General features: G+C 33.1%; 1 long non-coding RNA gene and 1 other non-coding gene across 2 annotated transcripts in view; both read left to right on the plus strand.

Moving 5' to 3' along the window:
- The window catches only part of LOC138694957 (uncharacterized), a 223,060-nt gene that overhangs the window by 48,098 nt on the left and 155,910 nt on the right, over positions 1–19,052 (plus strand). The window lies entirely within an intron of this gene.
- On the plus strand, positions 17,024–17,095 carry TRNAP-UGG (transfer RNA proline (anticodon UGG)). The gene has a single exon. It is a non-coding gene; the product is annotated as a tRNA-Pro (tRNA).

Raw genomic sequence — 19,052 nt, forward strand, 5'->3', positions numbered from 1 at the left:
TAATCCAGTTTTGTGTTGAGACAATATTTCCAATTATTCAGAACTTCCAAGTTCCACCGTCAAGGCAATACTGCCCAAGATGTGAAGAGTCGAATTTTCTTTTGGGTCCATTAATAATCTAACTATATCGTATTTTAGATGTGAGTAGAGGGGGCCAAAACAAAAGAGAAAGGCTCTGTTCACTAGATGTCGTTGGAGCTATTAAAACTACATGTTAGTGCCAGTTATAAAAACGTTGCATCTGTTTTGTTACCGCTGTGTATCGCTGTCACGAGCACGGTAAACGCGATGTAAAACTTCATTTTTATAGAGAAAAAAAATTATTACTGCAGAATGGATGTATTTAGATCAATGAATTTTGGGACAGAGTTAGACATTATCTCAAGTCACTCTTCCAAATCACAATAATCTGCCACTTCACGTCCACACTTCTGAATTTCGATCCATTTTCACTTTTTTTTTTCAAGGAAGAAATCTAACCTTTCCACACTTATAGCAAACTCCACAACTGTTTACTAAAAATGGAGAGAATAAACTGATTGACCAGTATTAACAACTTCCTATGTTATGATGTAAGTGGCAGTGGCGGTTCCGGGTCAATTTGATGAGAATTTCAAACTCAAAAGAATTTTAGAAAATAACAACTTTTCCTAAAGAAAATTAAGAAAAAATCTGGATTTTAATGAGTAATTTTTCAGTGAGTTTTCATAACAGAAAAATTGTTACATAATCCGCAGTTAAAAGATAGAGAGATTGCTTTGCAGTACAAAACTTCATTTTTTCACAGGCATTTGGTCCCTTTATAAACATAAGGGGATTTCACGTAAGTATAAGGACAGGAGTGTAACATCGATTTCGAAGGGGTGTCCTTAAAATTATGGTAGAACTTATGCAATAAACGACACATTTATAAATATGCAAAGTGTGAATATTTTTCAACAAATCATTGCTCATAACTTTGCAACCGATGTATGAACTTGAAGTCGCCAATTTATATCTTAATTTTGTTAATTTTACTTTTAATTACGGGCAACTGAATAAACTCAAATTCTAAATCGGTTCCTTTTCTATATGGCCCAAATTGACAAAACCTTATATTCTAAAAACAAAACCTGTACCCTTAACGATGGAGCTGAGACAGTATTAAGGCCGGTTCAAAATAAACCGGGAACGGAAATGACAAGAACGAGAACGGAAATATTGTTGAAATATATGTATATGTATATATAAATTTTAATAACTTTGAAAGGTATATACATAAATATAGAACTAAAAATATGAGTTCCCTGAGTTTGCCTGAACCAAAACGTAAAACCAATGCAGCTTTTTATCATAGCATGAGTCAAGGTCCCAGATTATTAAACAAATTTTATTCCAATAATATTTCAACCACGAATCGTCTCCAAATTAATAAAAAAATTAAAAAAATTGTATTGGATTTATAGTTTGGGTTTAAGCATATTAAACACTATTTAATCTGTATTCACTCTCAATTTTAAATTTATTTTTGTCTGTATTGGAATCCCCTCCTGAGCACGAGTCTTAGCCCCTACTCATTCAGGAGTGAGCTAGTTTATCTTTCATTGTATTTATTAATTTGTATTCGTTTCAAACTTACTAGCAATAATAAATAAATAAATAAATAAATAAATTAATTAATTAATTAATTAATTAATTAATGTGAGCATTCATAATTAACGAAAAGCTTGCCGGAGCCTGGGAACAGAAATGTTAAAGTCAATTGTGAATGCTCACATTTAAAAAAATTTAACAATATTTCTGTTCTCGTTCTCTTGTCGTTTCCGTTCCCGGTTTACTGTGAACCAGGCTTTAGTCTATATAAGAATGTAATAACATAACGTCCAAGTCAGACAATACTACAGAAGTTACTTTATGAACAACAAAGTCGGCTTTCTTTTTAAAGAGAACTGTTTACATTTCTCTTCAGTGTTGCGTCGGTTAACATGTTTTACCTAAGGATAATCATTGCACACTGAAATTGCGGTCAATCAGAATCTCCTGGGACAGTACGTTTTAAAGAATAAAGCCAGGACAAGGTTTACTGACGAGGTAGTACATGAATGATGCATACAAAAGCCTAAAACTGTCTCCATATGGCGTAGTTTAATTTCTTCACCACATGGCGAAACAGAGAAGATCACTAGCTACACGTAACTACCTGTGCTGAATTCCTACCATTGTATTTGTGACAAAAGAGACACTTGTAACACTGACCTAGGTGTGTTAGCTGAATAACACGCTAATTGAATTGCGAAGTTAAGTAAAGGAAAATGCTCAAAATAAATTCGTTCGATCGGTCACATTTAAGCCTAATCAAGGAATTTTAAAGGCATGTTAGGTCCGATAAGTATAATATAATTATCAAATATGTGTAGGTTTATTACAGTCAAATTACTTATCAATAGTACACACATTGAACTATTACAATATTACATGAAATGATATATAAAAGTTTTTGACAAACGTTTTCGCCATAACCATGGCATCTTCAGGTCATATTAAAAAGAACACAATAACACATGATGAACACTTGATTTCATACGCCCATAAAACATCAGCACGAGCGATCTACATTCTGTAGCATTTTCGTTATTTTGGGAACTGCATCTGTCTGTATTTGAAGACTGTTATGCTTTTACTCTACTTCTTTGTACACTTATCAATTAGTACAGTATTTATTTTGATGTACCGGAGTACATATGATATTTCCATGCAGATATTCTGCGTCATCACATGAAGAAAGAGTGATGACGCAGAATATCTGCATGGAAATATCATATGTACTCCGGTACATCAAAATAAATATGATATGCGTAATAAATCACTTTGTGATTTAAGACGGCGCCCATACCGTCGGATCCCGGCCAACCAGTCACTCATTCGAGTGCACCTCAACACATGTATGGACTTCGGTCCTGCGTTCATAGACACCTATGACGTAGTGCAGAGGGCGGCCACTAGAGGGAACCCAAGAGATGGAGCTTAATCTGAGACGATTCTAACCGGCGTCGGGGTTGTATCCGGCGTGGCTTAGTGGATAAAGCATCAGCACGTAGAGCTGAAAACCCGGGTTCAAATCCTGGCGCCGGAGAGAATTTTTCTCCGTTCCATCACTCTTTCATCAATTAGTACAGTGTTAATTGCCTATGCTATGTTCTTCAGGGTGTTAATTTCATGCTACATGTAATAATTTTTAATGGCATATGTTTTAACTGCCTACCACACCAGCTTTTAAACTTTTAACGATTGTTTTAACATGAATATTTTTAAGTGTTCATCATGTGTTATTGTGTTCTTTTTTATATGACCTGAAGATGCCATGGTTATGGCGAAAACGTTTGTCAAAAACTTTTATATACCATTTCATGTAATATTGTAATGGTTCAACGCGTGTACTAGCCTATTGATAAGTAATTTGACTCTAATAAACCTACACATATTTGATACTAATCAAGGAATATATTTTATTCTTTTAACCGAAGTCGAAATTGGTTACCCGACAAACGATACTGTTGAAAAAACATTCAGTTACTCCTAGACGTAAAATAATAAATCCTTTTTTCTTACTTAAATCTCGCGTTCGTACAAGTGAAATTAATTCATGGGAACATGGACAGGGATTACTAATTTTTTCACTGAACTGAAAAATTAGTTAAAGTTGTGTTCGTTATATCTACATTTAAAAGTAGGGGAGAGTTGGGTATTATCGGACATCGGGTAATATCGGACAGTGCGTTTCTTTCATCTACCACCAGATCGTAGTATCTGAATGACATGGTTACGTTTCTGTATGCGACATCACAGAAACGTAACCATGTCATTCAGGTACTATCATCTGGTGGTAGATGAAAGAAACTCACTGTCCGATATTACCCGATGTCCGATACTACCCATCTCTCCCCTATATATACTGTAATATTCATAACATCATAGTCTCAGGTTTGTTTATAGGCGCAAGAGGAACTATATCACGAATCACGAACTTTCGATAAATGGCGTCAAAAATATAAAATTCCTGAAGAAGTACAGGATGAAATCGTAACGTCAGCGATAAAATTTTCTGTTGCAATAGTTGGAAGTGACTTATACAGTGTCCATGGTGTCTAAATTTCGTAAATATAGAAAAAGTTCAAATGTTTCATATTCAGTTACTTCGTAAACAACTTGCATGGTGTTCAACTTTTTCAAACAACTCAGAACATGAAATTACCTATAGTGTTTTTTATATCAAAATTTATATTCTTCGTAAAATTCATTGTTATATTCTTTGTTACATTGAAGAAAAAGGTAAATTATTCTATGTATTTTGGCAATTACATAAATTGTGTCAGATTCTAAATACATATCCTACATATAAAGTATATACGTGTTTCATTACTGTACAGTAGCTGTATTTAAATTCCATGACGTCGTAAGACTATGTACCCATTATCTCCAAAGTAGTTGATATGCTGGTAACTTCATTTATCCCATACTAACAACTGTCTTTTGGGCATCCAGTTTTTCTACTGTCGAGAGGTATGCAATTAATGATTTCTGGGAGTAATCGTCCCTAACGCAATTGTGTCTATAATATTAAACCCGTTCATTCTCTAATTTTATTGCATTATTACTGCCTCTGACTTAGATAATCAGATAAACATCTACGGGTGTGTCATATATACAATATGTGAACTGAGATTTACTTCATATATCGGTAAGTGAAGAACTCTAAGAATTCCACTCTATCATACTTTCCTAATAAATACAATAACATAGACCTGATATCGCTGCAATCATCATTTTCGTAATTTCCAACATTACTATCACAGTCATAAAAAAAATATCTTTTTTTCCGTAGTTAAGAGGGCTGATAGGTCGAATTTCTACTTATTTTCTCTTATTTTGAGTTTAAATGAATTCATAATATGACAAAATTTTTATCGGGAACTGTAAGAAAATGTCCGAGATAAAATATCAGTTTGATTATATACGAGATAGTTTTTATTTAAATGGGCGATTTTCATAACGAACTTGATAGGCCTACTTATTCATATACAATATTACTATATTTCGGTTCATTAAATTAATACGTATAATTAGTTCTAGCTGCAAGATATTCCATATTAAATCTGAAAACTTATGGAATTATTGACGGCACATAAAATGTCTTGTTAGTGATAATGGTATGTTATCTGAAATATCGAAAGTAGTATATTGAAAAATTAATAAGTACTCACTCAACCAGCGCTGAGTTGAAACCAGACTCCATAGCCTTCTTCTTCTTCTTCTTCTACTTCTTCTTCTTTTCCATTTTCTTCTGATATTCGCCTACGTCTCCCTAGGTCGTGGAACGGCACTCAACCTGTAAATAAATAATAGAATTATGACTTCGGTACCAATTTTTAAAATTGCTTATACATACAATACGAGAAACGTGTAAGGAAAACCCTTCACATTTAAAAATAGTTTTATTACTTCAAGCACACTTTTACGCAACTCAATGATAAAAATAAAGGATATAACTGGAATCGAGAATTATATGAACTAAAATCCATAAAATATGCATTCTAATATACAGGGTGATTCACGAGGATTTACAGTCCTTTACGGAGCTTATTTCTGAAGGCATTTTGAGCAAAAAATGTCATATAAACATAGTTCCTTTTCTCAATATTTTCAGAGCTACACTAATTTGAAGTTGTTTGTAAAATATGTTTTTCTTTAGTTTGAAGGTAAAAGAATAATACAAATAGAGAATGGACCATTCAGAAGTATAATTTCTTTAATTGGCAAGTATTATGAAGCTAAAAATGTGCTGTGAACTCCTTAGTTGCTTCGTACAGACATCTTTTTCTATTTTTAACTAGAAAATTACATTATTCTTAAGCACTTATCACAACAATTATTACAAATCACACCATTTCCACCGACTTAAATATTTGCAGTTCAATTTTGCATCCTAATTTACAGTGTTGTAGAGTTTACAACACATTTTAAAAAATGTCGCCGTCCGCTTGAGTACACTTGGCCGCACGCTTGTGAACGGCACTCGTCGCGCTACGTAACTGCATACGGCTATCTTTGATTTCCGTAGCGCTCGCGCTGGCTCCTGACTGCACGCTGACCAAGATCGCGCGTTCACAGCAATGCGTTCCAATAACGAAAATATTGAGAATAGGACCCATGTTTATATGACATTTTTTGCTTAGAATATCTTCGGAAATAAGCTCCGTAAAGGATGGTAAATCCTCGTGAATCACTCTGTAGAGTAGAACCACAAAATATACTCTTATATATGTACAAATAAAAAAAACCTGACAACGCTCACTACGGTACAAAATCCCGTCAAAAAGCAAGACATTGACCTTGCAATGGGAAATGTTCAAAGTATAGGGTACAAAAAATGTGTAATTTCTTAGTATTCATTTAATTAAAAAGATATTTGGAGAAAAATTGATAGAACAACTTCAGCTCTTTAATATCCGTTGAATGACGTCTGGACTTAATGTACAGAGCCCTTAATACATTTGGCTGCCGTGGCACGAGATATGGTCCCGGGCGACAGGTCAAGCGCCAGCCGGTAAAATGTTGCCTACAACGGCGGAAGCAGAAGTGGATTATCAAACCTGTCTTAGCGTTGATGAAAGTGTCGTCCTTCCACCAGTATGGAAGCTTGATATCGCAGTAATAGGCCTTTGTTGTCACTTAGTCGTATAAGCTCATAAACTGAAATTCTTCTTATTTCATGATCAATGTTAGCGTAGAGTTTCTCTAATATGTACGAATTCGTGTGAAACACGTCTTTCCTCTATTAAAACTGTCCGTGTTTTTTCTTCGTAAAAGTTACTTTAATACAGTTCTGCTCGAAGGGAGTTTATAGAAACATCCTATTGTAGTGTCCCCTTCAAGAAGTGATATACAAAGACTAATGATGAAATTTGAAACCACAGGTTCAGTTCTGGACGATAACTTCCTGAATACGAACATACAGTATTATAATTACAACGTTTAAAATGAAAATGTCCTATGTAGCAGTTGTTGCAGGTGTAACGTTTGACAGGCAGATCGTTTCAAACACGATACAAACAACACATCACAGCCCTAACAAAATTACAAAACACTTCCACATATGCAGAACACATCACAAATGCTAACCACATCCACAGAGACATCAACACAGAAATGGAAATACTACACATCCAACCAAAAAGCCAGAAACTAAACACACTAGAACAATATGAAATATACAGACATACAAAAACACACCCCAACGAAATTCTCAACACACAACTCAACTTCAAAACACACACTCTTTGACTCTACACTATACCACATGAACACACCCTCACAGGAAACAGAACAAGTGGCGCCAAGACCAATAACGACCAGTTCTGAAGATGACCCATAAATAAGTCGAAACATATAAACGAAGTACGTTGAAATTTAACACAGGAAAGTCTTACCATACATATTCCGAAGTGATACAGTGTTAAAAGTTGTGTAATCAAGATGTATAAAATTGTTATTTGATAAAGTTTGCTGTAACATAGACTCCCTTCCATACGTCAATAGTGAAGGCCAATGACCAAATACAACAGTTCCTATCCTGCATGTGTATTCAACATCCCCCACTTCATCCGAAGAGAAGAAAAGTGGTGTGGTGGAGGGAAGGAAGAAGGTTCTTGAAGTCTTCTCACGCGAGTCCCGTGTAACGCTTGCCTGGAGGACAAACACCCCCTCGCGTCATTTTTGTTCTTATTCTTCGAACACTTTGCAACCCTTAATCTCTTTTAATCACGTCTGCAGCAGAGATTAAAAACATTTTTCCCCTTCTTCGTTTTTCGTAGAAGAACCATGCAAAGGAGATGGGTGGATGGAAGGGAATTGCAGGCTTTCCAGCTCCCTAGTTAAGTAGCGATGGCAGGAGAAAAGGGTCTTAACTAGTTAAAAGGTGCGCCATAGAAAAAATATATGCGAGGGTTTTAAAATTAGCGATCAAGCTATCATTTTTCCCCCTCAGCTAAGCGACGTAAAATTATCATAGAGGAAACTTGAGCATTTCCTCTGTAACGTCTATTCGTAATTACGACATATTATCATGATCAGCAGTCCCATCAAGGATTAGGCCCATTGACGTGTTCCTACCACAGTAAGTTTTCATTACTTATGAATAAGATGCACTTTTAATATTACAACGTAAGGCTGTGTAATTATGTTATGAGCCACAAAATTATCAACTACAAATTAAAAAAATTATCGTCTACAGATTTGGAAAAATTTATTAAGAATTACATTTTGCTTGCATCTCTAGTAAAGTAGAATAAACATAATCTTTGTAAACAAACACCCAACTATAAGTTATGACAGTGTTGGCGGACTTCATTACTTCAGACACAATTATTTCAGACATTGATAATAGACACAAATTATTACTTCACGAATTATTAACGGACACAAATTATTTCAGACATTAGTAATACACACATTATTATTTTCCGAAGTGTTAATGGACATTTATTTCAGACATGAATTATTATTTCACGAAATGCCAACGGACACAAATATATTAGTCAATGGTAACAAATAAAATTATTATTATTTCAGGAATTGTTTATGGGCACGATTATTTCAATTTGTGTCTGTTATCAATAAACATAAATTATTTTTACACGTATTGTTAACGGTGACACAATTATTTCAGACGTTAAAAAGAGACACAGTAGTAATATGCGTTACAAGAGCGGTATATTGAAGTTTTCGTGTTCGAGGAAAAGTTTGAAAAAGCGAAACGTAGTTGAGCTTTTTTAATTTCCGAGAATTGAAAGAAATCATACCGCTCGTGTATCGAACATTATTTTGTGCGAAGATCGTTTATTACATACCTGAAAGAGGAATTTCTAATTAGTTGCAATGAAATCTCCATCTTGGTTTCTGTTCAATGACGGCAAATTTGCAAAACAAAAATATCTGTCTTCAACACTGTTGCTTTAAAATGTTTTCTGTGTTTACTATACTCCAGCAGGCCGTGATATACGTCTGTCTTTGTTTTCCCCCCAGTCTATGATGAGTCTGGAATCTTGTTGATTTTTTCAGGACTTCCTTAATGTTACTTGCATCACGAATGCAGTAACTTTAGTGGAGTTGTAGAGTTTACTTAATTTTTGCAAATATTTAAAAACAACAATTAACAGTGCAATTTAGATGAAATTGCAGTGGTAAGTTTCCAATTTATAATTATTACTATATTGAACGTCTCTAAAAATAATATGTTAAAAGCCTAAAGCAGTAAAATCAATACGTCAATTAAGCGGTAAGAAGAGGGAAATTGTTATGTGTGTTAGGTCGGGAATACTGAATGTGGAATTTTAGACTTTCCGCGGATTGGTTTTGTGCGGAAACCAAGCAAATACGTACGATCTCGCACAAATTATTATTTCACATATTGTTAAAGGGCAAATTGACTTCAGACAATTGTAATAAACATGAATTATTTCACGCACTGTTAAGAGATACAATTACTTTAGGCATTTTGCACAAGTTGAGTCAAGGCTTTCATATAGTATTTGTTTTTGGGGATGACATTTTTATGGCTCAGAAGCGTATTGTCAGGTGCATAGCGGGTGTTGATAGTAGAACCTCCTGTAGGGAATATTTTTTACAGTATAATATTCTCACTGTTTATGGTATACATATTTTTAATGTAGTGCAATTAATTTATTCAAATCTTTCTGACTTTCACCAAAATAGTTACTTTCATACTTATGACACTCGTAATAAGATTTGTTTAAGTATTCCGGTACACCACCTTACAAATATTAGCAGAATTTATATGGTTTATGGTATTAAAATTTACAATAACTTGTCTGAGGATATTAAATATACAAATAATACTCAAATTCAGGACATATATAAAAAAAGAAATTAATACATTTGTGTCTTTACAGTTTAGAGGATGCACGTGGGGGCCTTTGAACTGAATAATGTATTTTATATTTGATTTACTTTATTTTAATGTACGGTATTAATGTATTTTATTGACAATGTCTATGCATATATGCCTCTGATAATAAAGTCTACCTACCTACCTACCTACCTACCTACCTACCTACCTACCTACCTACCTACCTACCTACCTACCTACCTACCTACCTACCTACCTACCTACCTACCTACCTACCTACCTACCTACCTACCTACCTACCTACCTACCTACCTACCTACCTACCTACCTACCTACCTACCTACCTACCTATCTATCTATCTATCTATCTATCTATCTATCTATCTATCTATCTATCTATCTATCTATCTATCTATCTATCTATCTATCTATCTATCTATCTATCTATCGGCAATACACACAAATTACTTTTCATGCATTCTTAACTGACACAACTGATTTCAGACGTTGTTAGCAGTCACTTCTAACGGACATACACTATTTCAGACGTTGGTAATAGACAGAAATTATTTCCGGAATTCTAAATGAATACAAATTATTTAGGCCTATTTGTACCATTGGTAGAAGGCACAAATTATTTCTGACATTGACAACATAGTGTATACAAATTATTACTTCCACAGTTAGTAAGAAACAAAAATTGTTGTTATTTGTGACATTATTAACAAACACAAATTTTATTATTATTTTACGTATTGCTAATGGACGCATTTATTTCAGAGAATAAAATATGATAGAAATTATCATTTCAGGAATTGTTAAGGGACATTATTTCAATCGTTTGTAACATACACAAATTACACTGGTCTACAGTGATTTTGCTACTGAATTAAAATAAGTGCACCAACCCTAATTTGAGTGTGCTGATTACAGATCTGAAGTCCGTTTTCTTCCATCACGCCACAATTTTAAAATAGTAACATTTTTAATTCTTATATTTTAGAGCCATTTTATTTATTTTATTGTGATTTTGCTACTGAACAAAAACAAGTGTACCAACCCTAATTTGAGTGTGCTGATTACATATCTGAAGTCCGTTTTCTTCCATCACGCCACAATTTTAAAATAGTAACATTTTTAATTGTTATATTTTACAGCCATTTTATTTATTTTATTGTGATTTTGCTGCCGAACAAAAACAAGTGTACCAACCCTAATTTGAGTGTGGTGATTACAGATCTGAAGTCCGTTTTCTTCCATCACGCCACAATTTTAAAATAGTAACATTTTTAATTGTTATATTTTAGAGTCATTTTATTTATTTTATTGTGATTTTGCTACTGAACAAAAACAAGTGTACCAACCCTAATTTGAGTGTGCTGATTACAGATCTGAAGTCCGTTTTCTTCCATCACGCCACAATTTTAAAATAGTAACATTTTTAATTCTTATATTTTAGAGCCATTTTATTTATTTTATTGTGATTTTGCTACTGAACAAAAACAAGTGTACCAACCCTAATTTGAGTGTGCTGATTACAGATCTGAAGTCTGTTTTATTCCATCACGCCACAATTTTAAAATAGTAACTTTTTTAATTGTTATATTTTAGAGCCATTTTATTTATTTTATTGTGATTTTGCTACTGAACAAGAACAAGTGTACCAACCCTAATTTGAGTGTGCTGATTACAGATCTGAAGTCTTTTTTTTTCCATTTTAAAATAGTAACATTTTTAATTCTTATATTTTTAGAGCCATTTTATTTAGCCTATTTTATTGTGATTTTGCTACTGAACAAAAACAAGTGTACCAATCCTAATTTGAGTGTGCTGACTACAGATCTGAAGTCCGTTTTCTTCCATTACGCCACAATTTTAAAATAGTAACATTTTTAATTTTTATATTTTAGAGCCATTTTGTTTATTTTATTGTGATTTTGCTGCTGAACAAAAACAAGTGTACCAATCCTAATTTGAGTGTGTTGATTACAGATCTGAAGTCAGTTTTCTTCTATCACGTCAAAATTTTAAAATAATAACATTTACAATTTTTAATCATGATGTGTGGCACTACGTTCAGGTCAAAACTGAGTGCTCTTGAACTCGAAGCTTGAGACACATTCGTAGTGTCAACTAGGTTTTTAGGAAATTATAGAGCTGATAATTATGCTGAGCTAGTATATAACATGCTTAGAGCATTCGAGACTCTAGGTTGTCGCATGTCTTTAAAAATGCAATTTCTTCATTCAAATCTTGACTTTTTGCCATCAAATATCGGCGCTGTAAGTGACGAACATGGTGAGAGGTTCCATCAGAACATATCAACAATGGAATCCAATACGCTCCGAGCATGATGGATGATTTCTACTGGTTCCTACAGTGATCAACCACATGCCAACATAAGCGGAAAGACGTCTAAAGCACTTTTAACAGAGTTTTCAGCGCTTACTACATATTGTAAGTGTATATCTTCTTATAAATGTATTTAAAATAATATAATATAACAATTTGCAAAGAATATATAAACTAAGCTTAATTTATATATCTGACTTTACGATGCAGGTATGTACTGAATAGCAAGATTTAGAATTGATGTTACAGTCCCATAACTAAAAAACACTGACGTGCTATGATAAATCTGGAATCAGTGCATCAATTTCAGTATAAAGCAATTGAAATTTCCTAAGTAGCAGACAAAAAGTCAGCACGTAGACTGAAAACCCGGGTTCGAGTCCCGGTGCCGGAGAGAATTTTTCTCCGCTCCACCCATCCTTCATCATATTCTAAGATTATTCTTGAGTGTCAAGTCATAACACACACGATAGCAGACATTCAAATGTTCTGCAAGGTATAACCTTACGTTGAAACGGACAAACAGAATGTTCATAATCGAGGATGTCTTCCCCTCTCTATAATATATTCATGTTATTGTAGAAAGTTGTAATATGGATACGGCACTTGAGGACGCTGCATTCTTCTTCTGGAAATAAAGCAAGAAGAGGCCTTTCTTAGTTGATATTGAGAAAGGGTTCTTGGGGCTGTCGCGAGATGATGACTAAAGAATTACGTCCCCATTAAGGGAGGATTAAAGAAATACGAGAGGAATAACTGGGGGAGTGAGGCTGGACCCGAGGGAGAACGGCGCTGATGTAATTTTAGGGTTCTTTTTATCAACACTCAGTTCCGCTAAAAATATATCAGAACAATGAGACGCCATCTGCAGTTTATACAGTTGAAGTAACAGAAAACGCCAGTGTTTGTTTAGCAGTTAATAATAATTAATATAATATATTTTAGTTGAGTATTTAACGACGCTGTTTCAACTACTAGGTCATTTAGCGTCGATGGGGTTGGTGATAGTGAGATGGTATTTGGTGAGATGAGGCCATAGAATACCTGACATTCGCCTTACGGTTGGGAAATACCTCGGAAAAAAGCTCAACCAGGTAATCAGCCCAAGCGGGAATCGAACCCGCGCCCGCAGCAAACACCTTAGCCGACTGAGCTACGCCGGTAACTAATATACTATTAATATGCTATCCATCAGCCAGTAGTTAATAAAAGGTTAACGCAATGGAGATAAAGAATTATTAGATATTATGTAGGCCTACAATATTATTCTTAAATACAGATCTTTCACTAATTAAGAATAACAGAGATGATGATCATAGTGTTAGTACAAATATTTATAATGAAAATAACATATACACGTTGGTGATTTAGTGGATTTAGTGAAGAATTGTTTTCTGAATATGGGAGCGATGATAGTATAGTATAGTATAGTATAGTATGGTATAGTATAGTATAGTATAGTATAGTATAGTATAGTAGGGTAAATTTTTTAAAATAAATGTCCCAGGATTGGATATCTTGCTAGGAAGTTCATCGACGTCTCAAAAGTAGGCGAAAGATGTCTGGCGCTATGGTCGAACGTCATAGCTTTGACTGACATTCAATTTAAAAAATGAATCACAGGATTAGGGGTATCACGGAATTAGGCAACTTTACCGTATCGTATAGTATAGTATAGTATAGTATAGTATAGTATAGTATAGTATAGTATAGTATAGTATAGTATAGCATAGTATAGTATAGTACAGTATTAGTATATTATAGTATAGTATAGTATAGTACTGTATAGTACTGTATAGTATAGTATAGTATAGTATTAGTATAGTATAGTATAGTATAGTATAGTATAGTATAGTATAGTATAGTATTAGTATAGTATAGTATAGTATTAGTATATTATAGTATAGTATAGTATAGTATAGTATAGTATAGTATAGCATTAGTATAGTATAGTATAGTACAGTATTAGTATAGTATAGTATAGTATAGTATATTATAGTATAGTATAGTATTAGTATATTATAGTATAGTATAGTACAGTATAGTATAGTATAGTACAGTACAGTATAGTATAGTATAGTATAGTATAGTATAGTATAGTACAGTACAGTATAGTATAGTATAGTACAGTACAGTACAGTATAGTATAGTATAGTATAGTATAGTACAGTATTAGTATAGTATAGTATAGTAGTATAGTATAGCATAGCATAGCATAGTATAGTATAGTACAGTATAGTATAGTGTAGTGTAGCATAGTATAATATAATATAGGATAGTATAGTATATTATAGTACAGTATAGTATAGCATAGTGTAGTACAGTATAATATTAATATTAATTTAATAATTTATTTATTTAATCTGGCAGAGCTAACGCTATAGCAGCGGTGGCGAAAATGTAATCGTGCGCCGAGCCACTGTGTAACCTGCAACGTGGATAGCACCTATGGAGGGAGGCGGACACCCGAAGGGGAAGTGAAGCAACTGTCTGACTTATTAACGGAATTTTCATTTTCCTTACGTCAAGCACTTAAATATAATTTTATACAGTACAAGGCTACAAATAATATTTAGTACGTGTAACGAAGAAAGAAATGAACAATAAATTAACAATATCACAACCTAAAATTAACTGTCTTCAAAATGTCTCTGCGATAGAGTTTCAAAATCAGGAATTATGTCACTTACTGCCAGTCATAGTTGATCACGAAGGTATTCGTCTGTCAGTCGTGATCTAAATTTGGTTTTTACTATTTTAATTGTTGAAAATAATTTTTCACAAACGTAAGTTGTAGCGAACATGGCTTCAACAGAGCAAGCGAAAGAACGAAGCTTCGGATATTTATTTTTTGGTAAAGATGTAAAAGTTAAACATTTGTCAAGTTCTTACATCTAGCTTTCATTTGACATCACATAGTAAATCAGTGAGTTCAAATTGAAGATCTAACCGCATTATTCGTAGATCTGCTGAAAAAGGGTCGACGTACAGAGATGATGATGATGATGATGTTGATGATGATAACAATAACACTTAACCGTTTAATGTTTCATCAGTAACATGTAGTATAATGCCGTTTTATGTTATACAACCGTTTTCCTCGTAATACTTGTGAACAAATCATACATTTTATATTCTCAACATATTGACAGTAAAAAAAAAAAAAAAATGCGTCCTCCCGTCCTACTTGGAACTTTCGTACTTGGTTTCGAGAGAGAGATATGCCACTCGCAGGTCAGAGACAAATACAAATGGAACGGAGTTTGACTCCATTGAGTGAGAGGGTGGGGGTTGGCGGAGGTTAGAAGCAGCTATCACTGCGAGCCACAATGTCTCGCTAGTCACGTTCTCGCCACGGCTGCGCTATAGTATAGTATAGTATAGTATAGTATAGTATAGTATAGTATAGTATAGTGTAGTATAGTATAGTGTAGTATAGTATAGTATAGTGCAGTATATTATAATATAGTATAGTATAGTATAGTATAGTATAGTATAGTATAGTATAGTATAGTATAGTATAGTATAGTGTAGTATAGTATAGTATAGTACAGTATATTATAATATAGTATAGTATAGTATAGTATAGTATTAGTATAGTACAGTATATTATACCTAGTATAGTATAGTATAGTATAGTATAGTATAGTATAGTATAGTACAGTATATTATAGTACAGTATATTATAATATAGTATAGTATAGTATAGTATAGTGTAGTATAGTATAGTATAGTATATTATAGTACAGCATATTATAATATAGTATAGTATACGTTGTCTTTTCGGGATTTACTTCCAAACTTATTTCTTTACTTGCTTCAAGTAAAATTCCCATGTTTACCCTAATAGTTTGTGGATTTTCTTCTAACATATTGACGTCATTCGCATAAACAAACAGTTGATGTAATTCGGTTCAATTCCAAACCCTCTCTGTTATCCTGGACTTTCCTAATGGCATATTCTAGAGCAAAGCTAAAAAATAAAGGTGATAGTGCATCTCCTTGCTTTAGCCCACAGTAAATTGGAAAAGCATCCGACAGAAACTGGCTTATACGGACTTTGCTGTACGTTTCACCGAAACACATTTAATAATACTAATAATAATTTATTTATTTATTTATTATTAATATTTGTGTGCTGAACAACAGCCAGAGGCCAATTATAGTTCAGCACAATACACAAACAGAAGATACAAAGGTACAAAAACAATTAAATAATATCTTAAATAAACAAAAACATACATAAATAAAATAGATAACAAGAACAGTAAATACTAATAATCAAAACGAAACTATACCTTAAAAGGATCTAAATTGTGCCCATGCAAATTGGCATATTTTATGCATCTACAGACTAAAACGAATCTTTTGAGCGCAAAATTCTACAAATGGATTTCTTACTGCAACACGGTACTTTTCTTTATAGACCTACTGCAAGTATGAGAAAGTAAAATAGACTCCTCTAATATCTGCGCTCTGTGCATACCAAAGTACTGTATTGTTATTATGGAGTCTACATCCACGTGTTTCTCAGAATCGTGACGCACAACCTCAGAAACACGGTGCATATGAATCGCTTTCCGGAATATTACGCGTGGACGTTCTTGACGGCCGCGTGTGACGTAACGCATACGAGTGCTGTCAGACAGCTGCACAATGCTAAATATATGTAGTGAGGCGGACTCTACTGGTGAATAGTGGAACTATTACCAGTACAATAAACAGCTATCACATGTTATGCTTGCGTTATGACTACTCATTCTCGTCGGCTCAGTGGTCTAGGGGTATGATTCCTGCTTTGGGTGCAGGAGGTCCCGGGTTCAAATCCCGGCTGAGCCCGTAAAATTTTACTTACGTTAAATTTAAAGTTAAGTGATATGTAATAGGCAGCTTATAGGAGACGCATGTGAACGTAAGTATATGTGTTAAATTTATATGTTTAAAATGTAAGTAAATCCATTCCTTATACATTATTGTTACCAAGACCAAGTAATTGTAAATTATTATTATTATTATTATTATTATTATTATTATTATTATTATTATTATTATTGGAAATATAAAAATTGGAGATTTATCCTTCGAAGGGGTGGAAAAATTCAAATATCTTGAAGCAACAGTAACAAATATAAATGACACTCGGGAGGAAATTAAACACAGAATAAATATGGGGAATGCGTGTTATTATTCGCTTGAGAAGCTCTTATCATCTAGTCTGCTGTCAAAAAATCTGAAAGTTAGAATTTATAAAACACTTATATTACCGTTTGTTCTGTATGGTTGTGAAACTTGGACTCTCAAACTGAGAGAGGAACATAGGTTAAGGGTGTTTGAGAATAAGGTGCTTAGGAAAATATTCGGGGCTAAGAGGGATGAAGTTACAGGAGAATGTAGAAAGTTACACAACGCAGAACTGCACGCATTGTATTCTTCACTTGGCATAATTAGGAACATTAAATCCAGACGTTTGCGATGGGCAGGGCATGTAGCACGTATGGGCGAATCCAGGAATGCATATAGATTGTTAGTCGGGAGACCGGAGGGAAAAAGACCTTTGGGGAGGCCGAGATGTAGATGGGAGGATAATATTAAAATGGATTTGAGGGAGGTGGGATATGATGATAGGGACTGGATTAATCTTGCACAGGTTAGGGACCGATGGCTGGCTTATGTGAGGGCGGCAATGAACCTTCGGGTTCATAAAAAGCCATTTGTAAGTAAGTATTATTATTATTATTATTATTATTATTATTATTATTATTATTATTATTATTATTATAAATGGAGTGGAAGTAAAAAAATTAATCCTAGTCCGTTCAATTTACTACAAAACCGAATAATTAAAATTTGTTTGAAGAAACGTTTCGATTATCCAACTAAATTAATTTATTCTGAATTTAATGTATTTAATATTGAACAAATTTATAAGTATACGCTGTTAAAATTTTATCATAAAAATCATAATAAGTTTGTATTACAGACACATAATTATGACACAAGGCGAAATATTAATTCAACATTAGTAGAACCTAAATGTCTCACATCTGCTGGTCTAAAGCATAGCATTAATTTTGGCCCTCGGTTGTACAATGTTTTAACTAAATTACACCCAGAACTTCTAACATGTAACCCACTAACATATAATAAGAAAATTAGAAACGTGTTAATATCTTCAATTTGATTAAATAAATTTATAGCCTATGTGTATGAATTAATCAATCTATATTATATTTGTATTCTATAATTTTGAAATATATATATATATATATATATATATATATATATATATATATATATATATATATAGTCCTACTTTTCACGTGCGATATTATTCTCTCTAGTGTTAATATTATATTATATAATTCCATTGCCGCTGTAATTTAAATTTTAGTTCCTATTTTATTTTATTTATTTATTTTTATTATTTTTTTCTATATTTCTCTTATATTAATATTGTATTATATAATTTCTGTAACTGTAATTTTAATTCTATTTCCTATTTTATTTTATATTCTCTTATAGGCCTATCACTCCAATCATACTTCACTCCAATCATACTGATTTTAACTATCACTGACTACACTGTTGCTTTTTTCTTTAGACATCATCCTGATTGTGCTGTATTTTCAAAATTGTCTCATAATAATCTCTTTCTATTATCTAATATCATTTGAAATATATTAACATTCTATGTATTTTAGTTTAATTCTGCTACACAGTTTATTTCAGTGTTTAATTAATAGTTCATAGTATTGTTGTTTAATTCGTAAATAACTCTTGTATACATGTAACTCTC

This window comes from Periplaneta americana, chromosome 2 (assembly GCF_040183065.1).
Source record: "Periplaneta americana isolate PAMFEO1 chromosome 2, P.americana_PAMFEO1_priV1, whole genome shotgun sequence".
Classification (NCBI taxonomy): Eukaryota; Metazoa; Arthropoda; class Insecta; order Blattodea; family Blattidae; genus Periplaneta; species Periplaneta americana.